At 39.8% G+C, this 24,672-nt stretch overlaps 1 protein-coding gene across 9 annotated transcripts in view; it reads right to left on the bottom strand.

Moving 5' to 3' along the window:
• The window catches only part of CSNK1G3 (casein kinase 1 gamma 3), a 308,727-nt gene extending 304,686 nt beyond the window's left edge, over nucleotides 1-4,041 (bottom strand). For 2 of the 9 annotated variants that reach the window (XM_089909234.1, XM_089909233.1), the window contains exon 1: nucleotides 3,576-4,040. The gene's annotated coding sequence lies outside the window, so the exon portion shown is untranslated. Of the gene's footprint in view, nucleotides 1-3,575 lie in introns of all 9 variants that reach the window. The other 7 variants (XM_089909240.1, XM_022588684.3, XM_089909236.1 and 4 more) reach the window with 5 other exon arrangements.
• Nucleotides 4,042-24,672: the final 20,631 nt, after the last annotated feature.

Here is a 24,672-nt window from a genome sequence, read left to right as displayed (position 1 = left end):
AAGAACAAACACCCAAACACATACTAACAACATTAATCAATACCACTAAGTGCCAACTGCATGAGAAAAGACAAAAAGGAAGAATATGGAAGATTATAGAAGACATCATCGGTCTAAGACTGTGAAGTCAGAAAAAAAAAGAAAAAGATTTAAATATGCACTCTGCTACTTCCAAGATATATCTTAAACAGGTTGCTTAAATTCTAGAAAACTCTGCCTCCTACTGTCAAAAGCAAGGCTTACACCACCTAACTCACAGAGTTGTCTTAACAGTTATCATTTATGGTCCTTAGACCAAGTGGGCACTTAATAAATTGTAATAGGTATTGTTATTATCGGGAGGTTCAAGATACAAATTCAGTTATAATGTAAATCCTTATTGAACACTAAGAGGGGAACAGTCAGTAAAAAACTATCAAACAATCTCCCCTGTTACATGACTAGATGATTAAACAATGGTGTCATAAGGGTGATATTTTTCTAAGCACTCCTTTGATAATGATTAAGTTTGGGATTAAATTTTTTTAGAGTCATCAATATTTAAGATGACTAAAAATCCTGTATATATTTATCCATAACTGTGGAAGTCTCTCATGTTGTCATCTTACTGGTATAGTCAATTCTCTTCCTATGTAGATTCCTCACATTTCACTTTATCCATAGCAAATCTCACCTTAAAGTGTATTAACAATAATATAACTATCCAATGACTTGTATTTTGTTATTTATTGTTTCAGATTCCCACTATTTAGTTTGATACATCCTTTTGGGAAGCCCTTTGAAACTAAACAACTACTTGTTCCATTCTGAAAAAATCTGAACCAATAAACCACACCAGAATGATGGTCTATTCCCAGCATGAAGGGGATTACAGAGGGCACCCAGAGAAGAAAAGGGAAAGATTCCCATTTCTTCCCAAGTCATATGTTTAAAATCTAGATTTATTTCATATAAAACCAATTACCAGGTTACCACACACTCATATCCAAATGCAAGCAAAGAAATATGATAAAGCCATGCAGGAACTGTTTTAGATTATATACTCTTCTGCTTTCCTCCATTAGCATGAATGATAACAAACTGACTATTCTAATTTGTTTCCTTTAAACTTACTAGCCTTATTTGCCTACCTACTTGCTATCAGCATAGAATCTATACACTTGGACCTTCATACCTTAAACTGACTCACTTTTAAATACAAGGCATTCTAGATGTCCATGGACTGACTGATCCCCACCTAATTTTACAGCTTCTATTCCCACAGAGACCTCCTGGCACAGCAGCCTTAGGTCCAGCTCAACAGGCCCCATGATAGCAAACCAGCATGCTGGTTCTCAACTGCTCCCTTCACCTACAAAACTACCCATACCACCCCCCACACACACCGACCCACTTTGACCATTAAAATATTTTAAGCCCCAAATGGAGTATTACCAGCTATAACCTTGTTTATAATTCCCCAGTCAAAATTGGTATCACACACACACACACACACACACACACGCATGCTTCCATACATTTCTAATAAACCCCACAGGAGTCCTGTGTTGCAATTATTTCTGTGCATGTCTGCTTCTCCCTTAAAGGTCTTAGTCCTGGGTCTTAGTCCTCCTCATGTTTCTACCACTCTTCCACCCTCACCACATAGTAAAAGTCCCCTACACAAAGTAAAGGTTCAGGTTGAACTAAACTATTCCTTTGTTCTAATCCTAGTTCTTTTATTTGAAGGAATAAGTGACTTCTGTGTGCTGAAGATTTTGTTAATAGTTAATGCTTGCAAATCTAACAATGAAAATGTCAATAATTATATAATGCATTAGTTTTTAAGTTGATGAATGGCAGAAGAGGTCAGTGAGCACAATAAACCATCAGAAAAGATAATCATTTTCCAAGATTCCCCCGAAAGTCTCATACATATCAACATCAAAATTAAACTTTCTGTCCCCCCGTTCTAATAAGAACTACTTACTCCTTATACCTGAGGCATATTCAGAAATGCAAGCACCCTGAATGCAAAAGTGTCTATACACTCTGCTACAAATTTATACCAAAGCCATGCAATTTATCTTATTACACCTTTCTTCCAATTCCCATAAATATGATTTTCATCTTTTGTGCAACTATAAAGGCTAACGTATATAAAATAAGAAAATAATTGATCTTAACTCAGAATACAGTTGGAGCAAAGTTTGGGAATAATTACAAAATACACTAAACACAACTCTCCACTCCCCTCTGCCAAAAAAGTTATTAAGAATGTCACAAACCAGATCTGATTTTTGGTGGGAAATGTTTTTTCAACTGGCCTCACATCTTATAACTTCTGTGATATTTTTCTTTCACAATCTGCTTATTTACAGGGAAAGCAAATATTCTTCAAAAATATATACATGGTTTTACTTATTAGATATTTTTAATTTTAAAAAGTATTCCAACTCAGATATAGTTTAACCTCTTTTACTATCTGTGGGCAAATGTCATTCCTATCACAAGAAGTAATTGCAAACGTAAAAGAAATAAGTACTAACTTCTTTCCTTAACTTATTAAAAATCAGTAGGTTTTTAATTCTCTAATTAAAGTCGATGTTCTAAAACCAAAGGTTAAAAAAGGGTCACTTGCTGCAGCCTTGGTACTCATTACAACAGAGTTAAAACTAATTCGCACAGAGTAGCAACAGTAGCCATCTCCCACACACACTCCCACCCATTAACTTTTCCTCCTTCCCTGGGAGAACTGGAATGATCGTAACACAGGCCTAACTACCCTCACCCCAGGAGCAAACACACATCTCCATCACCACCCCGCAGAAAAGAAACGCGGGGGCTGTGGACCAAGAGAGCCGACGCTCCTGTGGGTCACTTCCCCTTTGCAAGTGGGAGAAACAAACAAAGCAGCACCCTAACAGTAACCATCAGAGTAATTTTGAGCCCCCGACTAATGCCTTGGATAAGCTCTGAGCTAAGTCAAAAGCTCTATCGAATAGGTAAATCCCTACCCCCCCCTTAAAACAAATACCCCATCGGGAAGTTTCTCCCAGAAATGAATGCTGACCCCGACACCTCCTCCAGCCGACAGACGGCTCTCTCCCTCCTGCCTAAAATCCCCACTCCGAAGGGCCTGCCTAAAATCCCCGCTCCGAAGGGAATTGTCTGGACACAATCGCGGGGCGCTGGGGGCTGCACTCCCGACCTCTCAACCCTCCCCCCAAAAGCCTCTGCCTTTTCCCAGCTCGCCCACCTCCCCGCCGTCCCCACTCGCTCCGCACCACTCGGGCAACTTCTGCGGCCAGCCCGGCCAGCCGCCCGCGGCCCCCTCCCTGCCCAGCGAGCCCAAGGCGCCCTCGCCCCCCGGCCGCGGCCGCCTCCAGCCAGCGCCTCCGCGCCGCCCGCCCGGGTCCTCGCCCACCCCTCCCCGGGGCCCCCGCCGGCGGCACCGCCCCCGCCGCACCCCACCCCACCCAGCCCGGGACCCCAGTCCGCCCAGCCCCACCCGGGCAGGAAGGCGCCGCGGCCGCGCCGCGGCAGCCGCCGGGCCGGGGCCTCCCGGCCAGGCGCCAACGCGAACGGGGCTTTACCTCAAAGGCGCGGCCGCAAGTGGCGGGTCGGTCCCGGGCGCGGGCGGCGCCCCCCGGTCCGTCAGTCAGCGGCGGCTGGGGCAGCGGCGGCGGCACATCGCACCCGCCGGCGGCCAGAGGAGGAAAGCGAGGCACGCAGGGAGGGAGGGAGCGAGCGAGGTAGGGGGGAAGGAACAAGCGAGGGAGATAACGCAGCTCGGACTCGGTCGCCGCACTACTGCCGGTGCGTCCTACCGCCGCCTCTGGCCGGAGAGTCGCCGTCCGGGCCGCGGCTGTCGCCACCAATGCAGCTGGGAATGAATGCACAGCGGCGCCTCGCTTATCCGGAGGTCAAACATCCTTCTGCCTCGGGCATCCGGATCGGCGCCGGACCCGGAAGTGAACGCTTGGAAAAAAAATTAAAAAGGAAAGCGTCTTTCTAGCGGCGGCGGCCACTCGAGCTGCCCGCATCAGCGAAAAGAGCCGAGTAGAGCCGAAGGTTACACCGACTTGCTCGGATTGGTTGGCTCGCCGACCGGGAGAAAGGCAGCACGCTCATTGGCTGGCAAGGCTTATAAAGGCGAAGCCACGCCTTCCTCCCCACCTCCGCACCGGCGGTGAGCGTAACGAGCGTCGAGTAATTGTGGATGCGCGATGTCTCCGTGGGTGAGGCCTTGGGAGGAGACGTTTGGCGAGGTCTGTGGAGAGAGCTGGGAGAAAACGCTCCCATGGTTTGGAGGAGCTACGAAAAGTTCCCCGCTGCTTGAGTGAGCAGGAGCCTAAGGGCGCCATTGTGCCAAGTCGGGGTGCCGAGGCTTTTCCGAGTGTACAGACCACAGCCCTTCAGGTGCCAAAGAATTTTAGGGCCCGGCCAGAGGGAGTGACCTCACTGGATTGACATTTTCCCCCACTTTCTTGTAAATCCAGGGCTGTATCAGGGATTCAGCTGCTTAGAAATATAAAGTGTGGCTCACGTTTGCATTCCGTTTGCTGTATAGAGAACTTCGTTTGTGAGCTCAGGTAGCCCTCTCGACTATATAATGTGGTAGCTATTATCTCGGTTTTTCTAGTGAACCTTCTAAAGTTACTAGAGGCCCAACATCACTCACGTCATCAAATTGTAGACACAAATTGGAACCGATGTTTTCTGACTCTACTCTCCAGTCCACTCTGCCCACAGAGGGGAGGCAGAAGATTACATTCTTTCTCTTATGGTTGGTTAACTGGGATGAAGATATGTTACTATGGAAGACCTGTATGGAAATCGATCCACCATGAAGGCATTGTAGAAGACTCTGAAACTATCATTTTTAAAAAATTGTGTCTAAAGACCTTTCAAAAGTCAGACATAAAGGTGTGCATGAAGAAAAATCATAGTCTGGTGCTATGTTTAAATTTTTATTTATCAAACATTTTTATATTTTCACTACACTTGCTGCATCAAGGAAGTCTTTAGTCTCTTCTCTCTCTCTCTCTTTCTCTCTCTCTCTCTCTCTCTCACACACACACACGAAAAATTTGAAAGGCTCCAGTGAAACAAATGCACTTTAAAATAATTGAGGATTTATCTCATTCTCCATTTCTACTTTAGCAGACTGATGATAGGGTCGATGTGTAATCTGCAGGGGGTAGTTAGTATGGAAAGATGCCGTTTTTGTAATACAACAGTGCCTTTTTTTAACTCTACTCTCATGCTTTCTCAAACTGAAGGTTATGAAGTGACTGGTATTATCCATCTTAGAGGAAAGTGATAGTAAGGACTGCTTCTGTGTTTACCACACTACCATCTTTCTGTTAGAGACTCAAAAGCAATGAAGATTTGTGCATGCTCAGGATAGAGAATAATTTGCCTAATAAATAAAACATCTCCACTTTTCTGATATATCCCAGGACCCGAAACTAGACAAGAAACAAAGTTAACCCTATCTCACTAAATGGAGAAGAAATGTCTACAATACTGGGAACTCTAACTATTGTCATCAATGACCAACAAACCATTTTATACTCTCCACCTCAAAAACCACAGTTTAGATCAAGAACACCTCTACTGACCCCTCAAAGTTCTGATAAATGTTTAAGAAATACAAGTTTATAAATAGATCATCAAATCACATTTTTAAATTATATATGGATAAGAATACATATTTATGTTTTTAAACACCTCAGTAAAGGCTGCTTTTTGTTAAAATTTGACCTAGACGCTCCTATAGATTAAAATCCACAGGTAACCTAGGTAGGAAGCCAATAAAATTTCATGTCATTGTATTAACTTGTAAGGAAAAAACTGGCAATATGAAAACAGCCTGTGTTAAAGAGGGAAAGACCAAATTACTTGCATCTCAATCAAAACTCTTTGTTCTGTAGCGTGATGTCTCAACATAAGCAGACAGATCATAATTTCCATCTGCTATATTGTACATCAGATATAGTTAATTTTTTGTGTCGCCCCATATTTCCTAGCATTTGCTACTCTTCAAGTGTTTATATACTATTAATATGTTTTCATGTTTCCCAAAGCAGTGTCATATTTTTTTATCACCCTGAACTTTATTCTGTTGAATTTATACCTCTATAGATATAAGTAAATATTTGTCCCAACATTTGGGCATGCAACAACTGTTATGATTACTATGAAAAACAAGATAAAAGCAAAAGAAGCTTTACTAATATATTTCTATTAAAACAAGCGGGGGTGGGAGAGTTACTTCAAAATGACTTCAGTCTAAAACTATCATGAATTCCTTAGGAAAAAAACAATTTATCAAGTGGGAATTTGAAAAGGGAAGAAAAAGAAAGTAAAATTTCTGGGTGCCTTTAATTGCATATCTGAGATAGTGTAAGTGTTCCAATATCTCCCTTACATCTTTTGATTCTTTACTTCTGTTACTATTTCTCTTCTTCTCACCCTTCTGCACACTCACTGTGGTTGCCCAGCCATGCCAACGTACACACATAGACACACCCATACAAACAGAGTGGAGAGACTGTAGGAATAAGACCTTCAATTAGAGCAGGAAAACTATTCCATTTCTTTCTTTCTCCCAGTTGAAATCTTTTTTTTTAAATAAATTTATTTATTTTATTTATTTATTTTTGGCTGCACTGGGTCTTCGTTGCTTCGTGCGGGCATTCTCTAGTTGCAGTGCGCAGGCTTCTCATTGTGGTGGCTTCTCTTGTTGCAGAGAACAGGCTCTAGGTGTACAGGCTTCAGTAGTTGTGGCTCGCGGGCTCTAGAGCACAGGCTCAGTAGTTGTGGTGCGCAGATTTAGTTGCTCCGCGGCATGTGGGATCTTCCCGAACCAGGGCTCAAACCCGTGTCCCCTGCATTGGCAGATGGATTCTTAACCACTGCGGCACCAGGGAAGCCCTTGAAATCGTACTGCTTACCAAAAAAGAAAAAATGACCAGCTTTACTTTCTGCAAAATATACCTATCAATCTCTCTCTCAAGCAAAGCACTTGTAGGACATGAAAAGAAAGCATTTATCAAAAGAGAAATGTGATAAATCCAAGTTTCCAGGGTACCATTAAAGATTATGAGCACTAACACATAGATTTGTGTTATAATCATTTTCCCCTCCACCCCTCATTCATACCATTAAAATACTCTCCTAAGCCAAACTTGTTTTGCACAGATTGGTCAAGAAATACCCTAAGGGCTTCCCTGGTGGCACAGTGGTTGAGAGCCTGCCTGCCAATGCAGGGGACACGGGTTCATGCCCCGGTCCGGGAAGATCCCACATGCTGTGGAGTGGCTAGGCCCGTGAGCCATGGCCGCTGAGCCTGCACATCCGGAGCCTGTGCTCCGCAACGGGAGAGGCCACAGCAGTGAGAGGCCCAAGTACCACAAAAAAAAAAAAAGAAATACTCTAAAAATACAAATAAGCACCAAAGACTAATCTACACTCAACTATGTGGCCAATCTGGCTGAGTTAAATACAGGCAGATATTTCCCAACTAACAATGTAACAACCAACATTTGCACAAACTCTGATTTATATGATTCTGTCTGATTCTGACAACAACCTGTGAAGTAATATAGCAGCCATTATTATTTTTTCCCTGTTAGGAAAGAGGAAGGATGGTCTCAAAGTGATGAACTGACTTGCCCAAGATGATATAAGCGATATCCTGTTAAATGTAAAATACAAAATTATGTGATTAAAATCTTTACCAAAACTTTTCAAAATAAAAACACAGGAAACATTCATTCACCTGGAGGACAGATGTAATTAGGAAAAAGTAAATGGTCTTATAACTGGAAGTTATATGATAAATAACTGCTAGGGAGGTAATGTACAACATGATTAATACAATTAACACTGCTTTATGTTATATATGAAAGTTAAGAGAGTAAATCCTAAGAGTTCTCATCTCATGGAAAAGAATTTTTTTCTTTTTATTTTGTGTCTATATGAGATGATGGATATTCACTAATCTTATTGTGGTAATCATTTCATGATGTATATGTAAGTCAGATTATTATGCTGTACACATGTTATACAGTGCCCTATGTCAATTATATATCAACAAAACTGGAAGAGAAAAAAATTTTAAGGTACGTGCCCTCAAAATTTTTTATTTTTTTAAACATTAAAAAATAATAATAATAAGAGGAAAAGAAGAAGTAGATAGTCAAGTAGAAACAGGAAGGATGCAAAATGAGACACTGTAACAGTAGCCAGAGCCTGGGAGCAAAGCAGCACATTTTACTCAGACTAGGAAAATAACATCTTCCCCAGTCAAGCCTGCAGTCAGGGGAGGCAAAGGAAGGATTCTGGGAGAAAGCCAGTCACAGACAGCAGCTAGGTTAGGTTTGGGGAAAGTTGTCACTTAGCAAGCTTTCCTTCAGATTGTTACATGAGTAAAGCCAGAAAGGGTCAAGACACTGTTTTATACATCCCAGGAAGGACGATTTTAAGTATTCTGTAGTTGGCAAAAATAAAAGTAGAAGAATCACAGAACTTTTCTGAGAGGATTTATCGTATTTTATTATCATAACCTCCAGTATTGTATTTTATAATCACATCTTTAAGACTCCTTGTCTTAGCTCAGGCTGACATAAAATATCATAGACTGAGTGGCTTAAACAACAGAAATTTATTTTCTCACAGTTTTGGAGGCTAGAAGTCTGAGATCAGGGTGCTAGCATGGTCATATTCTGGTGTGAGCTCTCTTCCTGGCTTTCTGATGGCCAGCTGCCTTCTCATTGTGTACTCATATTACCTTTCCTCGATGCACGTGATCTCTCTCTCTCTTCCTCTTTCTAAAAGGGCACCAATCCCATCATGACAGCCCCACCCTCATGAGCTCATCTCAACCTAATTATCTCCAAAGGCCTCATCTCAAAATGCTATCACATTAGGGGCTAGGGGGTTAACATATGAATTTTGGGGGGACACAATTCAGTCCACAGCATTCCTCAAAGGAATACTTTTTTTTTTTTTTTTGCGGTATGCGGGCCTCTAGCTGTTGTGGCCTCTCCCGTTGCAGAGCACAGGCTCCGGACGCGCAGGATCAGCGGCCATGGCTCACGGGCCCAGGCGCTCGGCAGCATGTCAGATCCTCCCGGACCGGGGCACGAACCCGTGTCCCCTGCATCGGCAGTCGGACTCTCAACCACTGCGCCACCAGGGAAGCCCAGGAATACTTTCTATGTAGAGAGTATGTCATCTATAAATGAAAGAGAAGCTAAAGGTTAGACAGAATAAAAATAAGGAAAGACAATTGTAAATAACATAACATTAAAACCTCATAGAGGAAAAGAATACATCCTTAAGAGAAAGAACTTCAATAAAGAAAACTGTTTATAGAGAAAAGCTACAAGCACCATGAAAAAGTGTAAAAGTGTCTTGCCAAAAAAAGTGGTTAAATCTCTAAGTAGGCAATTTAATTTTTGGTTTTTTTCCATTAAAAGACCTGAAGTTTGGCTGCTTTTATGAAAGTTTGGCTGTTTGAAAGATGCTGTTTTGTGATAAATGGAAGAGTTAGCTAAAGCTGTGATTTTTTTTTTTGGTAATGTTTTCACGAACAGTTTGAATTCTGGATCGTATATGAATCTAAGGTTTAGAGATGGCCATAATCATTAGTCCCTGTTCCATTTTCCTTCCCCTGGTCTCCTTTTACTTTCCATAATTACATTGTCCAATATCTTCCTCAAGAGCCCATCCTAGCTCATGGGCTACATCTGCCCAAGACTGAGTGTCTGTCTCATCAGCCCCACGCACAGGAATCATACAGTCCTCTGGCTGAAGAAGCAGAGTGCCAAGTAGGAGCTCTGGATTAGAGTGTAGCCTTCCAACCGTGCCACTCCCCTATCTGTTATTCCTTATAATGGTTTCCCAGTCTATAGCATTGGACTTCTCCTTTGGTTTCCTTTTTTAATTGAAACTGTAGCCTTTCCCAGAACCCCATCCAATATAGAGAAGGTATAAACTTGGTTTGGAAAATTATTCACTAGTCCAAGTTCTGACTAGACCCTAGGTCACTGGCTAAGGTCCTGCTCTGAGGCTCAAACTACTAAACTTCTTCAGATATCACCCACTGACTAGGCTTACTGGATTAGTATATCCTACTTCCGGATAGCACCACATTGTTGCCAAAGCTCATCTAAGCCATGCCTGAACTTCCTGTGCCCTTTGGACAGTGAACAAAGGACTACCTTGATTGGGGTCAGAATCTGTGTTTAATTATGTTTCTTTAGCCTGTGTCATGTTTGGTCATTCTTGGTCTTAACTTCATCACTCTCTTCGCCAAGCAGTACTGCTAAATTCCTGACACATTTTCATCCTCCCACCTGTTTCTACCGTGCTACCAATGCCATATCTGACTGGACAAGATCACAAGGTCAACAAAAGTTAAAACTGATGTGAGAGGATACCTTAGTTAGAACCTCACTTCCGTTTAGTTCTCATTCTACTTCTTCTATAATTAGAATTATACCATTTTTCAGTTTCCTTCTATTTTCCTTCCTTGGACAATTTAAGTAGTCAGAACCTCAGTTGGCTCATATGTAAAATGAACTGGTAATACCTACATCATATAGATATCAGGAAGATTAAATGCAATGATATATCCACTTACCACAGTGTCTAACATATAGAAAGCACTAAATGTATGTTCATTGTTAGCTACCATGTGACCCCTAAGAACCTTCATTTTCTAATTCAACATGAATGATAATCAATAGTTGAAAATATCAGGTCCCAAGCTGTTCCATAGCTTTAAAAGTCCAAGAATTACGGAACTGGATTAGTGGTTCAGAGCAAATCAGTATTTTAATTTGCTCCAGGCCCTATTTTTCTTTATTTTACCATGTATACTTGGACATTCATGGTGGATTGGCTGTCCAGCATCTGTTTACCCTTTCTTAAGGGCACCCAGATTTCCTTTTGATAAATTTTCTCCATCTCACTGTATTCCTTGACCTGGGGCTCTGGCTTCCTGTAGGTATGGTATGAGGTGGGGAAGAGTAATAGGGGACACATTGCCCAAACAATGCCAAATGGATGCCCTGCCGCTAAATTTGAATCTTGAGCAGAGGGACATGGAATCTGAAAACAGTTGGAATTGCATTCCATCCAAGAGCAGCATTCTGACCCTACAGTTTCTGCTCTAGGACAGTGGCTATGATCTTACTTCCCAGCCTTTGGAGCATTTTGGATTCTGCCCAAACCTGGACCTCCAGCTTCCTGTTAACTCTGTTAGACCACCCTTATCACCCCCCCATCCCACCCCCCCGCCACACACACACACAATGCCTTTCACTCAATTCTGTTTTGCTTGCATTAGCAGAGCAAGTTTCTATCGTTTGCAACTGGAGAATCCGGACCACTAAGCTTTCATTCCTGGCTTTTGGTTCAGCTCACCCCTGTCTCTCCTATTTGTATTCTTTCTTTTGTGGCCTGGCTCTGTGTCCACGTGAACACTTGAATTCCAAACTGTAGTTCAGTCCCGCTTCATGTCTTTGGCTTCGCCCTAGTATAATCTCTGACTATCTTACTGTTGTTGTGAGGCTGCCTGGCTTCAGGTTTGTATTCTCCTAATTGACAGAGCTGGCCACACCCTGTCAAAGCTTTGTATTTCAGTGCACCTGCCTCCAGTCACCAGGCACCTCTACCTAAGCTTCTGGCTGAAACCCTGCCAATTGCAGACCTAACCCTCTGGACTGTGACTTAATGCTTTGTTTTCTCCCAGCTTGGGTGACTTGATATTAACTAAGAATAAACTTCAACCAAATGCCAGTACTTGCTACTCTCTAGAACTGTTACTCTGTTACATAGTAGTATGTATTTGTCAATTTATATTCATGACAATGAAAGCCAATGTCATCCTGTATCTCATTGCCTTTCCGAATATTACCTCTGCTCTTCTGATTTGGACTCGTATCAGCAAAGAGATATCAACTTGGTCTCTTTACAGTGGAATAAATTCTGTAGTCTAAAATTACTATAGCTATTTGAGTACTTAGTGATGGGGTACCCCTTGTTTTTACAAGCTATCTAATCAACTTAATCCTGGTTTTGGAATACTAAAGAGAATCTAGTTGTGGAGTGTTTGGACTCCAAACCAAAGCTACCGTCTTCAGCTTCCTCCTGCATGCCTTTAAACCAGACATTGATATCTCACTTGAAATTTATAAGTGGTGTCGAAAAGGCAACAGAGTCATGATCAAGGTTTCAAAAAAGAAAATAGAATCTGGCTTTAGGATTCATTTCCAGATATCAGAAAAACGCAATTGTATGTGATTGTTATAATAAATGTTAGTTATTACTGAACTCAATAGGCTAAAACATTGTCCAAAGAAATAGAAATAGTTATCTGGCAGATATTGGAGTGATGACTGGTAAATAGAGGAAAAGAATGATGATTTTATCCTGTATATGTAAAATGATTTTTTAAAAGATTGTAACTCCAAGGGACTTTAAAATATAGTAAATTGACTATATATCCCTCATAGGTTATATCCTAAGGACAAAAAAAAAAAAAAAAACAACGCAAAAAGTTTTCTTTTTTTTTAACCTTTCAGTAATCATATTGTTGGTGGTAGTCTTGTTGTTTTTCTGAGAGTGTTATATGTGTAATGTGGGCTAAAGCAAAATAATTATGGTATCTTATTCTACCATCCCTGATGTTGATACAGATGAAAGAAGAGACCAACTAAACAGCCAATAATCCTGAATTTGGATGGGAAATATCATCATGAACTCACAGGAATCTTATATAGATATGTCTTAGCTCCGTCCATTGAAAAGGTGCAGAAACAAGCCCAATTCAGTTGCAATGATTACCTTTAGTTCCCACACTTTACAAATAACAGAGCCTTTGGAAAAGAGACAAGCAGAAAACAGCACAATGTTAGCTTCCTATTGCTGTGTAACAAATTACCACAAATTTAGTGGTTTAAAACAAACAAATTTATTATCTTACAGGTCTGGACATCAGAAGTCCAAAAGGGTTCTCACTGAGCTGAAATTTTTTTGTTGGCAGGGCTATGTTCCTTCTGGAGGCTTTAGGGGCGAATTCATTTCCTCATGTTTTCCAGATTCCAGAAGCTTCCTGCATTCCCTGTCTCATGGCCACTTTCCACCTTCAAATCCATCATCACATAACACCAAATTCTGCTTCCATCATCACATCTCCTCTGATTCTCTCCTGCCTTCCTCTCTCAGTGATTGCATTGAGTTATCCGGCACAATCCAGGATAATCTCCTGGTCTCAAAATCCTTAACTTAATCTTAATGCAAAGCCCCTTTTGCTATGTGAGATAATATACACATAGGTTTGGGGAATTAGGGTGTGGACATGTTTGGGAGGACAATTATTCTGCCTACCACAGGCACCAAGTCAAATAGAAGGATTTGAGTTCTTTTTAACGAGGTAGAGCCTAACCCCAGTTGCCAAGACAAGGACCCACTTACAAATGTCACTGTTAGTATAATTTTATCAGTATTGCCTACAAGCCTTACATAATAATAAATAGGATAGACTGAAACTAACAACTACTGAGTGCCTGAATAAAGAGTGTCAGGCACTTTCTAAAAACCATCCTTTTGTTGTAGGTAAGTGTCCTTTTCTCCTTTTCATAGTTGAGAAATTAAGACTCAGAGTTTAAGCAACGTTCTGATCACTCAGCTAGTGAATGGCAGAGCTAAAATTTCAATACAGACCTCTAGATTGAACCTGTTTAGGCAAAGAAAGAAAGAAGAAGGAGGGAAGGAGGAAGGGAAAGAGGAAGGGAGAAAGAAAGGGGGGAAAAGGAGGATCCTAAATTAGTGATTTATACCAAGCTGAACTAGAGCAACTATAAGTATTCATATGAAAGAGGGCTGGAAAAGGACAGGCTGAAGGGAAACCAAGACCTCTTTCTAAGCACAGCTTCAAGGATTTTAGCACTCACAGAAAACAGCACCAGTCAGAGAATTACTATGGTCTGTAGTCAAATACATCTTAATCAACTCTTATTCCAAATGTCAAGTCCCAATGAGTGAAAGGATCATTAAACCAAAGAGCCAATATTTACCTGCGTACAATTGGCTTCGTTATGTATATAGGTCTTTTCAGCCATGTAAGTACACAAATAGTTATTAATAATTATTTTTAGTAAACATTCTCCAACTGTTAACTGCTAACAATTCTATACCCCAGGCATTCTTTTCAACTAGTTTATCCTTGAGGACTCAATAGGAAGTTACATTGTTTGAAATTAAGTAGTATCTGTTCTAACATGTCCAGATTAGGCTTAGCTTTGATAAGAGGATGTCCATCTAATTAATAGGTCTGCCATTAATTAGCAAGAGAGACGTGTTTGAGAGTATAACTTTAAGCTGCTTGTTGCGTGATACTGAAAATTCATCTTAAAAAATATTTTTGGAGGATTTGCTAAAAAATATGCAGTCCAATTGCAACAGATACTCTCAAATTTATCACTGGATTTAGTCAGGTGTATCTGGCCCGCATTCTTTTGTGTCTCTTCTACTGCCCCCCAAAACACACCTTCATAGACTTGCTTTACCAAACTCTTCCTGTCTGTTGTGATATTGCTTTCATTGAGGGACATTCTAAGAAACAACCCTATGAAACTCATTATAGTAATTACTGTAGGAATACTTTAATGATAATATTTACTATATCATATCATATCTTTTACATGAGGCCCCAAGAAATAAATTCCTTTTATGTTACAATACCAGGAAGAGATATGGTTCTTTTAAACAGCTGGTTTGTTTTCATCTTACAGATGTCATAAATCAATTAACTCATATTTACTTCCAGCGCTGATTTCTAGGAAGCCTAGAGCCAACTTTTTAGCCTATTTCTAGGTAGTCCACATACCTTTCGACATGCATGTTGGGAACCAACTCTGGGATAATCTTATTTCATACATTATTTCCCCCTTTTACTTTTATATTGTTATACTGTAAGTAGTTTTGTAAACTGCCTTGGCTCCTTTAATAATGAAACTGAATACAGAAAATATGTGAAAAAATTAAGATTCTGCTTGTCTATTTATTTAGCATATTGCATGAACATTGTTAGTATTTTTCCAAATTTGGAGAGTATATTTGGGTTATTGTGACCTAAATGTGGCACTCCTGAATCTCATACCAGGGGTTCCTGAGGGGCAACTTGAAGAGAAATGTATTCATCTTCTGGAGCAGACAAAACTGAGGTACAACAAGACTGAAATGACTGTAAATTAGGAGTAAAGTGTTATTAAATTAAGGTATTTTACTCAAAGAAAAAATGGTATCTTAAAATATAAGCCCAAACAAAGAAGCAAGAGCAGGCAATCATTTGCATATGAAGCTGCTTTCCACGTGTGTATTCTCTATATATATATTATTCCAAAATGTGTAGTAACAGGGACTTACTTATTTAGTGATGGTTAACGATTCTCCCAATTAATTGTCAACTGAACCATCGCTAGTAATTCAAAAAATGTTTCAAGTAGCAAATAGCTGTCAACTCATTACACATTGAACAAATATAATAATATTAGCAATGATACTACTGAACATTTATTGAATGCTTACTATATACCATATACTTATCTCATTTAATTTTCAGAACCCCAGGCATTTTCATTAAGTCCATTTCACAAATGAGAAATGTAAAGGAAAGCCACTGGGGTATTTAACAAGGAGCTTGGCATTATTTGATTTACATCTGAAGAAGGTCTCTCTGCCTGCTATGAAGAGGTTAGGCTGAAAGGGCAACCATTAAGGAAGCTTTTTTTTTTTTTTTTTTTTTTTTTGCGGTACACGGGCCTCTCATTGTTGTGGCCTCTCCCGTTGCGGAGCACAGGCTCCGGACGTGCAGGCTCAGCGGCCATGGCTCACGGGCCCAGCCACTCCGCAGCATGTGGGATCTTCCCGGACCGGGGCACGAACCCGTGTCCCCTGCATCGGCAGACAGACTCTCACCCACTGTGCCACCAGGGAAGCCCCAAGGAAGCAATTTTAACAGTACAGACACAACATGATGACTAGGAGCAGAGAAGTAGTAATGGAGGTGCAGAGAGGTGTGAGATTCAGAATATAGGTTAATTAATATAGGTGTGTGTGTGTTATGGTACACAATTTTCTTTCTCAAAGACTAGCTTTCAGTAGGCTAAATGAAGGTTATCAAATGGCAAATGAGCAGAACTTAGCGTTACCCTATCCTTCCAGTCCATGGCCAGAGCCTTTTGTTTGGTGATTTGATGCTGCTGAGGGAGGCTGCCTTCCAACAAAGGGGTGTGATCTCGTTGTGGGGAGAGCTGGAGAAAATTGCCACGTTTTTCTTTGTGTTCCCTTTTGGTGAATGCCATGTCAGTTCTCTTTTGAGCAGATCATCGAACACTCTGTGTTGAGAAACAAGAGGGAACAGATGTTAGGGAGCCAAAAACTTAGAAGTAAATTAAAACCTCTTAGTTATTTCTTGACTTTCCCCTTCTATATGCCTTCCCCTACTTAGTACAGATTTTCCACATGTAAAGTAAATAAAGCTTCAGGGATTCTAACAACCTGGAAAGTCTCAAGTAAAAATGTGAGAACAGCTTAAATCTTTGTCAGGTCTCAAGCCTAAGAAACGTGACTAAAATCAATCTATTGTGAGTTACCAAATTTTCAGCTCCTGAAAAACAAAATGTGTTTCAAATGACCTAGCATGATGAGGTAGACATTCCAGTTCCACCAAAGAGCTAATTCTTACCCTCTTTTTGCCTCAAACATATTTTCTCCCTTTATGATATCTTCATTGTGAGTTTCCCATATGTCTCTCTACTGTCTGCAAGTAGATTGTATGTTTTACGGACTCTCTAATGTGGCATGAGACTGCCGCCACACCACTGGGCAAGACTGGACAAGATCCAGGGTGGGATGGGCAGTCATAAAGGGTGTCACTGTGAGTTTGTAGCTATCTACATTATAAATGTGTGCATATATGTATAATATATTGATAATATGCCTTTGGGTAATATATAATTGACATAACATGTGTTAAGTAGTGTATATAATATGTAAATATGTTTAGGTACATGATATACAACAGAAAGATAAGTAGTTGTTTTGTATGTTATCCATCCACCCCTACTATTATAGCTCACAGACACTTTTAGTGACATTGGCTCTGTATCACCTCATATGAGCAAACAATTTCAACCACCATGAACTCCAAAACACTTCTGGACCCACAGCCTTTTCAGAGTAAAGTTTTGTTGATCTCTGGTGAAATAAATGGCTCTTTTTCACCTTGAATTCTCTCTCTTTTTTGAAATTGTAGACTTCTAGATCACGTTGAAGCAGATCCTGAAGAGTGTCATGTGCTCTCAGACTGGATTATGAAGACTGGCTTGGTAAAGTTACTGGGAGTAAAGCACAGGAAGCAAAGGGTACCTCTGTCGTTGGAAGCTAAAACAGATCTAAGTGTGCTGAAGCTAATTCCATTTTAATCCCACTTCTAGACCCTGAGCTAATTCCAAAATCATTCTTTGGTTCTAATAATCCTCATTGTGGGTCTTTTTGCCTACATTAGAACAAAGTTTCTAGGATAATTTCTCCCTGGCCTCTTTTTTTTACCTTCCCTATTCTCCAACCAGACCCACCTCAATATACACACAAACCCCCCAATTAACTAGAAAAATATGAATTGCTAAGGTGACTCTTGAATAAAGCTAGCTCTCCAAATATCTTCAAGGTTAAGAGTGAGAGCAACTTCCTGCACTTACTGATTCCTAGATATCACCTTTCTTATTTTATCTTCCAGATCTTATAATATTTTCATTTTTTTAAAAAAAACGCCTTAATTAAATCACCTATGTTTGAAATACCTAGAGTGGTTTCTCATTCCCTGACTCTGCACAGACAGATAGAGGTCTAAAGCAGCACTTGAGATGAAAGCAACCCCCTGGGGCTAAACTGACATTCAAAATTGGCTCTCTCTCTCTCTGTCTCTTTCTCTCTCTCTCTCCCCGGGTGCTTGGGACAACTTGACCCATTATTGGTGCAGCAGTTCATGCTCTCCACCCTTCTCAAACCTAGATTTCCCCTTCCAGACCAACCAGCCTGTGTGCCAAACTTAGTGCACTTTTCCTTCTGAAACATGACATAGTGGAAGGTATTCTAAAGTTAGAGATAGAGGGTATAAGTTTATCAGTTCCACAACTGGTGTGTAACCTTGAAAAAAGATACTAAATCCATTTGCACCCCAGTTACCACACCTATAAAATGAGAATAATAATGAAACCCACTTTCTAAGATTGTTGTTAAAGTTCAAATGACACCAACTGAGAGCTCTGTAGACTGTACAAGACTACATGCAAGAATTTTATTATACTTTTCTAGGTTATAACTCACTATCAGACAGACTTTCTGGATATAATTTCCATCTAACAGTGGCCTAATGATTACTGTGGTAAACTAGTTAAGAAGTTACTATAAGATGGGTAGGACCTTCCTCAGTTCTTCCTCAAAATCACAAATGAAGAAGCCACTTTCTCCACCAGTATGAGTTAACTCCAGTGGCATGCTAGTAAATGTTTAACAACTGGCTCTCTGGGGAGGAGAGTTATGGATTGTAGAATCTGCTAATTTCCATAAAGTAAATATTCCCACCATGGCCAATTTCAAGCTACCAGTGCGACATCAGCCATCTTACAAAAATTCCTCATTATTTAACAGTTGGCTGTCCACCACACCACTGTTTCAGTCTGCCTCATTACCATAATAAGAGTATTTCTTGGTGTTAATATAGGTTATAGAAAAAAGTTCTGGATATTGATGTTGGTCAAGATTAGTGTTTTTCCTTTACTCTTTTTCAGTTAGGGATCACAAAATCATCCTTCCTTTAATAATATCCTTTTATAACAAAAATCCTGAAAATAAAGCCCTAGTTTTACTTTTCTAATTAGTGAAATTGTTCTCTGCTGGTGAGGATGCCATTTAATTGTAATTTAATTAACTCTCAAGGGTTTAAAGTCTATGGAGTATATTTTGGAAAGATTAAGAGGTAATACAATGACTGTTAAAAGTTCAAATAGTAATAGAATTTATAAAACCTATAAAATTAATACAACTACAAAATATCTAATATCAATATATATTTTAAAAATATTAACCAAGGCCTCTGCATTTTGTGTATTAAAACATCCCTTTGCATTTGCTTTGTCTTTCACGGGCTGACAATTCTCTATGGTTGATGTCATAACAAGATGATCACCGTGGAGAGATTGTATTGGCAACATGCCCACCACTCCAGTTACATACATGCTTCAGAGAATTGATCTGGTTTCCACTGACTCTTGGAGGTGGGAGTGCCCAAGGAATTCTTGCTGACTCAGACCATGTCCAAATTGAAGGGCTTTTAGGCGTGTAATTTCTGGTCTGCTTATGGGTTTGAATTAACTCCACTGCATTCTTACACATTAATTTAATCTTGCTGTTAACGGTGGTCTTAGGATCCTTATTGCCACCATAGACCTACCCCAGATTAGACTTAAACCCTTAAGTAAGTTTCTATAGGCTAGAGATGAATAAGACCAGCACCTCAGGACTAAGCCCAAGTGAAAATTGTTACCACATCGTGGTGAAAACCGTACTGACATACAAAGCCATTTATTTGGCATAGTCTCAGGCATAAGCTTATCTATTTGTGGTCTGAGCAGTTCTGTATATTCATCTTCTGGAGCAAAAAAGAATGTTAGCACAAATGGATATTTTAATCTATTCCCTTTCAGCTCTCTTCCTACCCAAACTAAAGGGGACAACAGAAGATAAAGTATCTTACAAAGCATCACACTAAAAATTCATGTTTGAAAGCCGCTTATAGGAAGACTCTTGAAAATGTGCTAAAAGGAGCTTTGGACAGGTGATATTTTGTATATCTTGGAATGATTGATATTATACATTCCTTACAATGACCTTATTTATTATAAAAGGATAAAATTGGCAGTGTAGAGAACTTAATGTCCCAGTGGATTACATCATGACTTGGTTCAGGACAAAAATGGAATATATAAAAAAAAAAAAAATGGAATATAGCTGAAGTATAGGCTATGTTCTCCTTATAATTTATACTTTAATTAAAAATTATATTTTCTGGAAAAGAACACAAAACTTGAATATAATGGGAGATTACTCCTTGTAAATTAAAAATATTTGGAGGAACTTAAATTTATATAGGAATTTTCCCTTCAAAAACACCTCAAAAAATTGGCAGTCACTGACATTAGAAATGATATCAACTAATTTCCAAATACTATATTAAATTTCAGAGGCATCAAAGGACACTTTCAGAAGAGCATGAATTCCCCTAAAGCTTAGGGGTAGTGATGAATATCCTAATTACCTAGAGGAATCCCTTGTGGATAGATCGTTTATGTAAAATTATCTCAACTTATTTTATTCTGTCCATGTTTTTCAGCATCTGAAATTAGACCAATAACTAATAACCATTTTAAAGCAGACTCATCTCTCTCCCACCTTGTCCTCAAAAGTACCCTCCTCACTCTAATCCCTGGCAACCAGCACGCTTTCCCCCACTTCTAAAAGTTTGTTATTTCAAAAGTGTTATATAAATGGAATCATACAGTATGTAAATTTCGGGATGTTTTTTAAGGCAAACATAAGTTTGATATGGAAAACTTCACACCAAGAATTTACAGCACATTACCATTCACACTAGAGATAAAACATTCGTCGAATAGATGCTTCAGGAGGTTAATTGACAGGCCTAGGAATGAACACCTGGGAAAGCACCAAGGAGCCAGGAACCATCTGACACACTGAATAGTGTCCCCCTCTCTTTGCTCAAGGGTCCTAACTAGAAAAACGCCCTTTTGGAATGCTCTACCTTGTGACTGTTTCCTAAAATACCAGTACTCAGCAGAATTACCCATTAAACAATTCGCTGAGGCCTTCCCTACAGCCCCCTCCAATAAGGAGACTCAAGACCACTGCCATGGATAGCAGGAACACGTGTGTGGAAGGGGGAGGAGGTACCACAGTTATCCTTAAGGTTCACAGCCGTTTTGATTAGCAAATGAGCCAGGCTTGGTCACCATCTCATCCCTTGGTAAAGGAACATGGGTTAGGATAAAACTGTTTCTAAATATTATAGGTTTCAGTTTTTCACTGGATGAGAAATTAACAATGACCCCCATCTTCCGAGGATTTAAAGTAATTTAACCCATTGCAGGGATAAACCCAAAGAGTGTGAGACGTCAGTGTGCTTGGGAAAAGGCTAGGTGCTCTAGTTTCTAATTTTTAAAAAAAAGTGGCATTTGAACTTGGGTGGGTAAACTTCAGGTTCCGTGATGCCAGCTTCTGATTGAAATGTGTCCCATGAGAAAAATAGAGGAACCAGAGTTATCTATTGAGACTAAAGGTAAGAAGTCTCTTTGAGAACATTTTAGAATAGTGCATATTTCTCTTTAACACTCTTCTCCTCTTCTTTCAAATTGTCAAATGTCTTCACCTGAATTTTGATACGTTAGTCACCACACAAAAAGAAGTGATTTATATAGAAAAGGCAAGAGTGGAGACCTTTCTAGCATTGCCAGTTAACAGGCACCCTCTGGCCTGCACTGGGTTCACATCCTGGAAAGTCCTCACCGGTGCGTGTGCTGAGCCACTTCAGCCTCCACGTAAGAAGTCTGTGTTGACCAGAGCAGAACGTCGCTCCCAGCAAGGAAAAGCCTGGATTCCTGAGCTGCCTCTTGCTCCACAGCAGGATTAAAGATGTGTGGTTTCCAAGGAGATACTTGAGTAACTTCTAAGGTAACTTGCTGGCCCTTCTGATCCATGTTGTCATACTAGGAAAAAAGGAATCTGAGCAGCACAATCTCTGCATTCTTGAAGTTTATTTTCAATAGGCTGGTCCAGGCCATCTTGCTGCTGTCTGCTATTGTTTGGTCAGGACAGTTGGTTCCGGGTCCGTTCTCTTCTCTCTTTACAGGCCCATAGGCCAACCAGTACTGGACTTTTCCATCACTGGTCACTTTTGAGATCTCAGGAAAGGGAGCAGCCATGTTCTCTACTCATGGCCCACTGGGATGGGCTTTTTTTTTGCTCAGCATAATTTCTTGGTGCTTCATCCAAGTTGTTGCATCTATCAGTAGTCCTTTTTTTTTTTTTTTTTTTAAGATACAAAGAAAATATTTTTATTTCTGTAACAAATATTCTAAAAAATGATGACATAATAAAATGAACAGAGTTGAACTGATGTCAAGACACAACAAGGTATGAAATGCTATTTATGATTAATCATTTTGTTTCATCCAACCTCCCATTGATTATTTTAGAGAGCATCTCTGGTATATTTCTGACTGAATCTTAAGCATGATGTATCCAGGTAATTCAATTGTGAAATCTTCGAAAGAATAGTTCCTTCCATTAGTACTCATTAACTCTTTTTTTGTTTTTGTGCGGTACGCGGGCCTCTCACTGTTGTGGCCTCTCCCGTTGCGGAGCACAGGCTCTGGACGCGCAGGCTCAGCGGCCATGGCTCACGGGCCCAGCCGCTTCGCGGCATAGTGGGATCTTCCCGGACCAGGGCACGAACCCGTGTCCCCTGCTTCGGCAGGCGGACTCTCAACCACTGCGCCACCAGGGAAGCCCAGTACTCATTAACTCTTTTTTTCTTTTTCTACTTTTTCTCTGGACTAGCAATTGCTGTGCTGGTGCGTGTTCTTCCTCAGAAAGCGGTTCTTCCTTAATGTGTTTCTTCTTCTCCTCCTCCTCCCCCTCCCCCTCCTCTTCCTCCACCTTCTTCTCCTTCCTCACAGATATCTCCTGTTTTTCCACCACCTGTACTCCTTCTTCTTCTCCTTCTACTACTTCTTCTTCTTCAACTTTAATTTTAACCTAATAGTCCATTTCTTTTTATTGGTAAGTAGTATTGCATGCTATATATTTACCACAGTTTATTTAACCACTCGTCTATTGAAAGACATCTGAGCTGATTCCAGTTTGTAGCTATTATGAATAAAGCTGCTATGAACATTAAGTACAGGTTTTTGTGCGATTGAGTTTTCATTTTTCTGGTAGAAACACTCAGGAATGCAATTGCTAGGTCGTATGGTAGTTAGATGTTTAATTTTTTAAGGAACTACCAAACTGTTTTCCAGAGTGGCTGAAATATTTTACATTTCCATCAGCAATGTATGAGTGATTCAGTTTCTTCACATCCTCACCCACATTTGGTGTTGTTACTATTTTTTATTTTAGCACTTCTGAGAGGTGTGTAGTGTTATCTCATTATTGTTTTAAAGTGTATTTCCCTAAAAACTAATGATGTTAACATCTTTTCATGTGATTACTTGCCATCCATATACTTTCTTTGGTGAAATATCTGTTCATGTCTTTTGTCTACTTTCTAACTGGATTGTTTGGTTTTTTACTATTGAGTTTTGAGGGTTCTTTATATATTGTAGATAACAGTCTTTTGTCAGATAAGTGGTTTGCAAACATTTCCTCCCAGTCTCCACAGTCTTCTCATTTTCTTAACTGGGTCTTTCTCTGAACAAATTTTTAGATTTTGATGAAGTCCAATTTATCAAATTTTCCTTGTATGGAAAATGCTTTGGTGTCATGTCTAAGAAGTCTTTGCCTAGCTTGAGATCCTAAAGGTTTTTTGTTATTTTCTTCTAAAAGTTTTGGGGGGTTCCCTGGCAGTCCAGTGGTTAGGACTCGGTGCTTTCACTGCTGTGGCCCGGGTTCAATCCCTGGTCGGGGAACTAAGATCCCACAGACTGTGAGGCACGGCCAAAAATAAATAACTTATTTTTTAAAAAATATTTACAGTTTCACATTTTACATTTAAGCCATGATTCATTTTGAGTGAATTTTTGTATAGGTATTAGGTTTGAGTTTTTTGTTTTTTGTTTTGTTTTGTTTTACTTATTCAATTGCTTATTCAACTGTTCCAGCACTATCTGTCAAAGTCTACCATTCCTCCTTTGATTTATTTTTGCCCCTTTGTCAAAAACCAGTTGAGCATATTTGTGCAGGTGTATTTCTGGGTTTTTTTCTTCTGTTCCATTGACTTATTGTGTATCCCGCTGCCAATACCACGTTCTTGATCACTGCAGCTATATAACAAGCCTTAATACCAGGAAGAGTAATTCTTCCCACTTTATTATTTTTTGTAATGATTTTTAAAGCTATTCTAGGGTCTATGATTTTCCATATAAAATTTTAAATAAGCTCATCTATGACTACAAAAATTCTTGCTGGAATTTTGGTACAAATTGTATTTAGCCTACAGATGAATTTGAGGAAAATTGACACGTTTACTCAATTGAGCCTTCCAATCTATGAATATGGTATTTCCCTCCATTCAGTTAGGTTTTCTTTGATTTCCTTCATCGGTGTTTTATAATTTTCAGCATACATATTCTGTACATACTTTTTAAGTGTAAATCTAAGTATTTAATTTTCTTTGGAGAAATTATAAATTGTTTTGTGTTTTAAATTGTGATTTCAGCATGTTCATTTTTGTATGTAGAAATGTGATTGGTTTTTGTGTATTGCTCTTGAACCATGTTGTTGAACTCCTTTACTAGTGCTAGGAATTTGTGGGTTTTATTTTGTAGATTTCTTGGTATTTTCAGTGTAGACAGTCATGTCATCTGACATTAG

This window comes from Delphinapterus leucas, chromosome 3 (assembly GCF_059928025.1).
Source record: "Delphinapterus leucas isolate spDelLeu-1000000601 "Yukka" chromosome 3, BTC_Dleu_Yukka2, whole genome shotgun sequence".
Classification (NCBI taxonomy): domain Eukaryota; kingdom Metazoa; phylum Chordata; class Mammalia; order Artiodactyla; family Monodontidae; genus Delphinapterus; species Delphinapterus leucas.
Note: the sequence above shows the minus strand (reverse complement) of the source record. Positions and strands in the feature narration are given on the sequence as shown.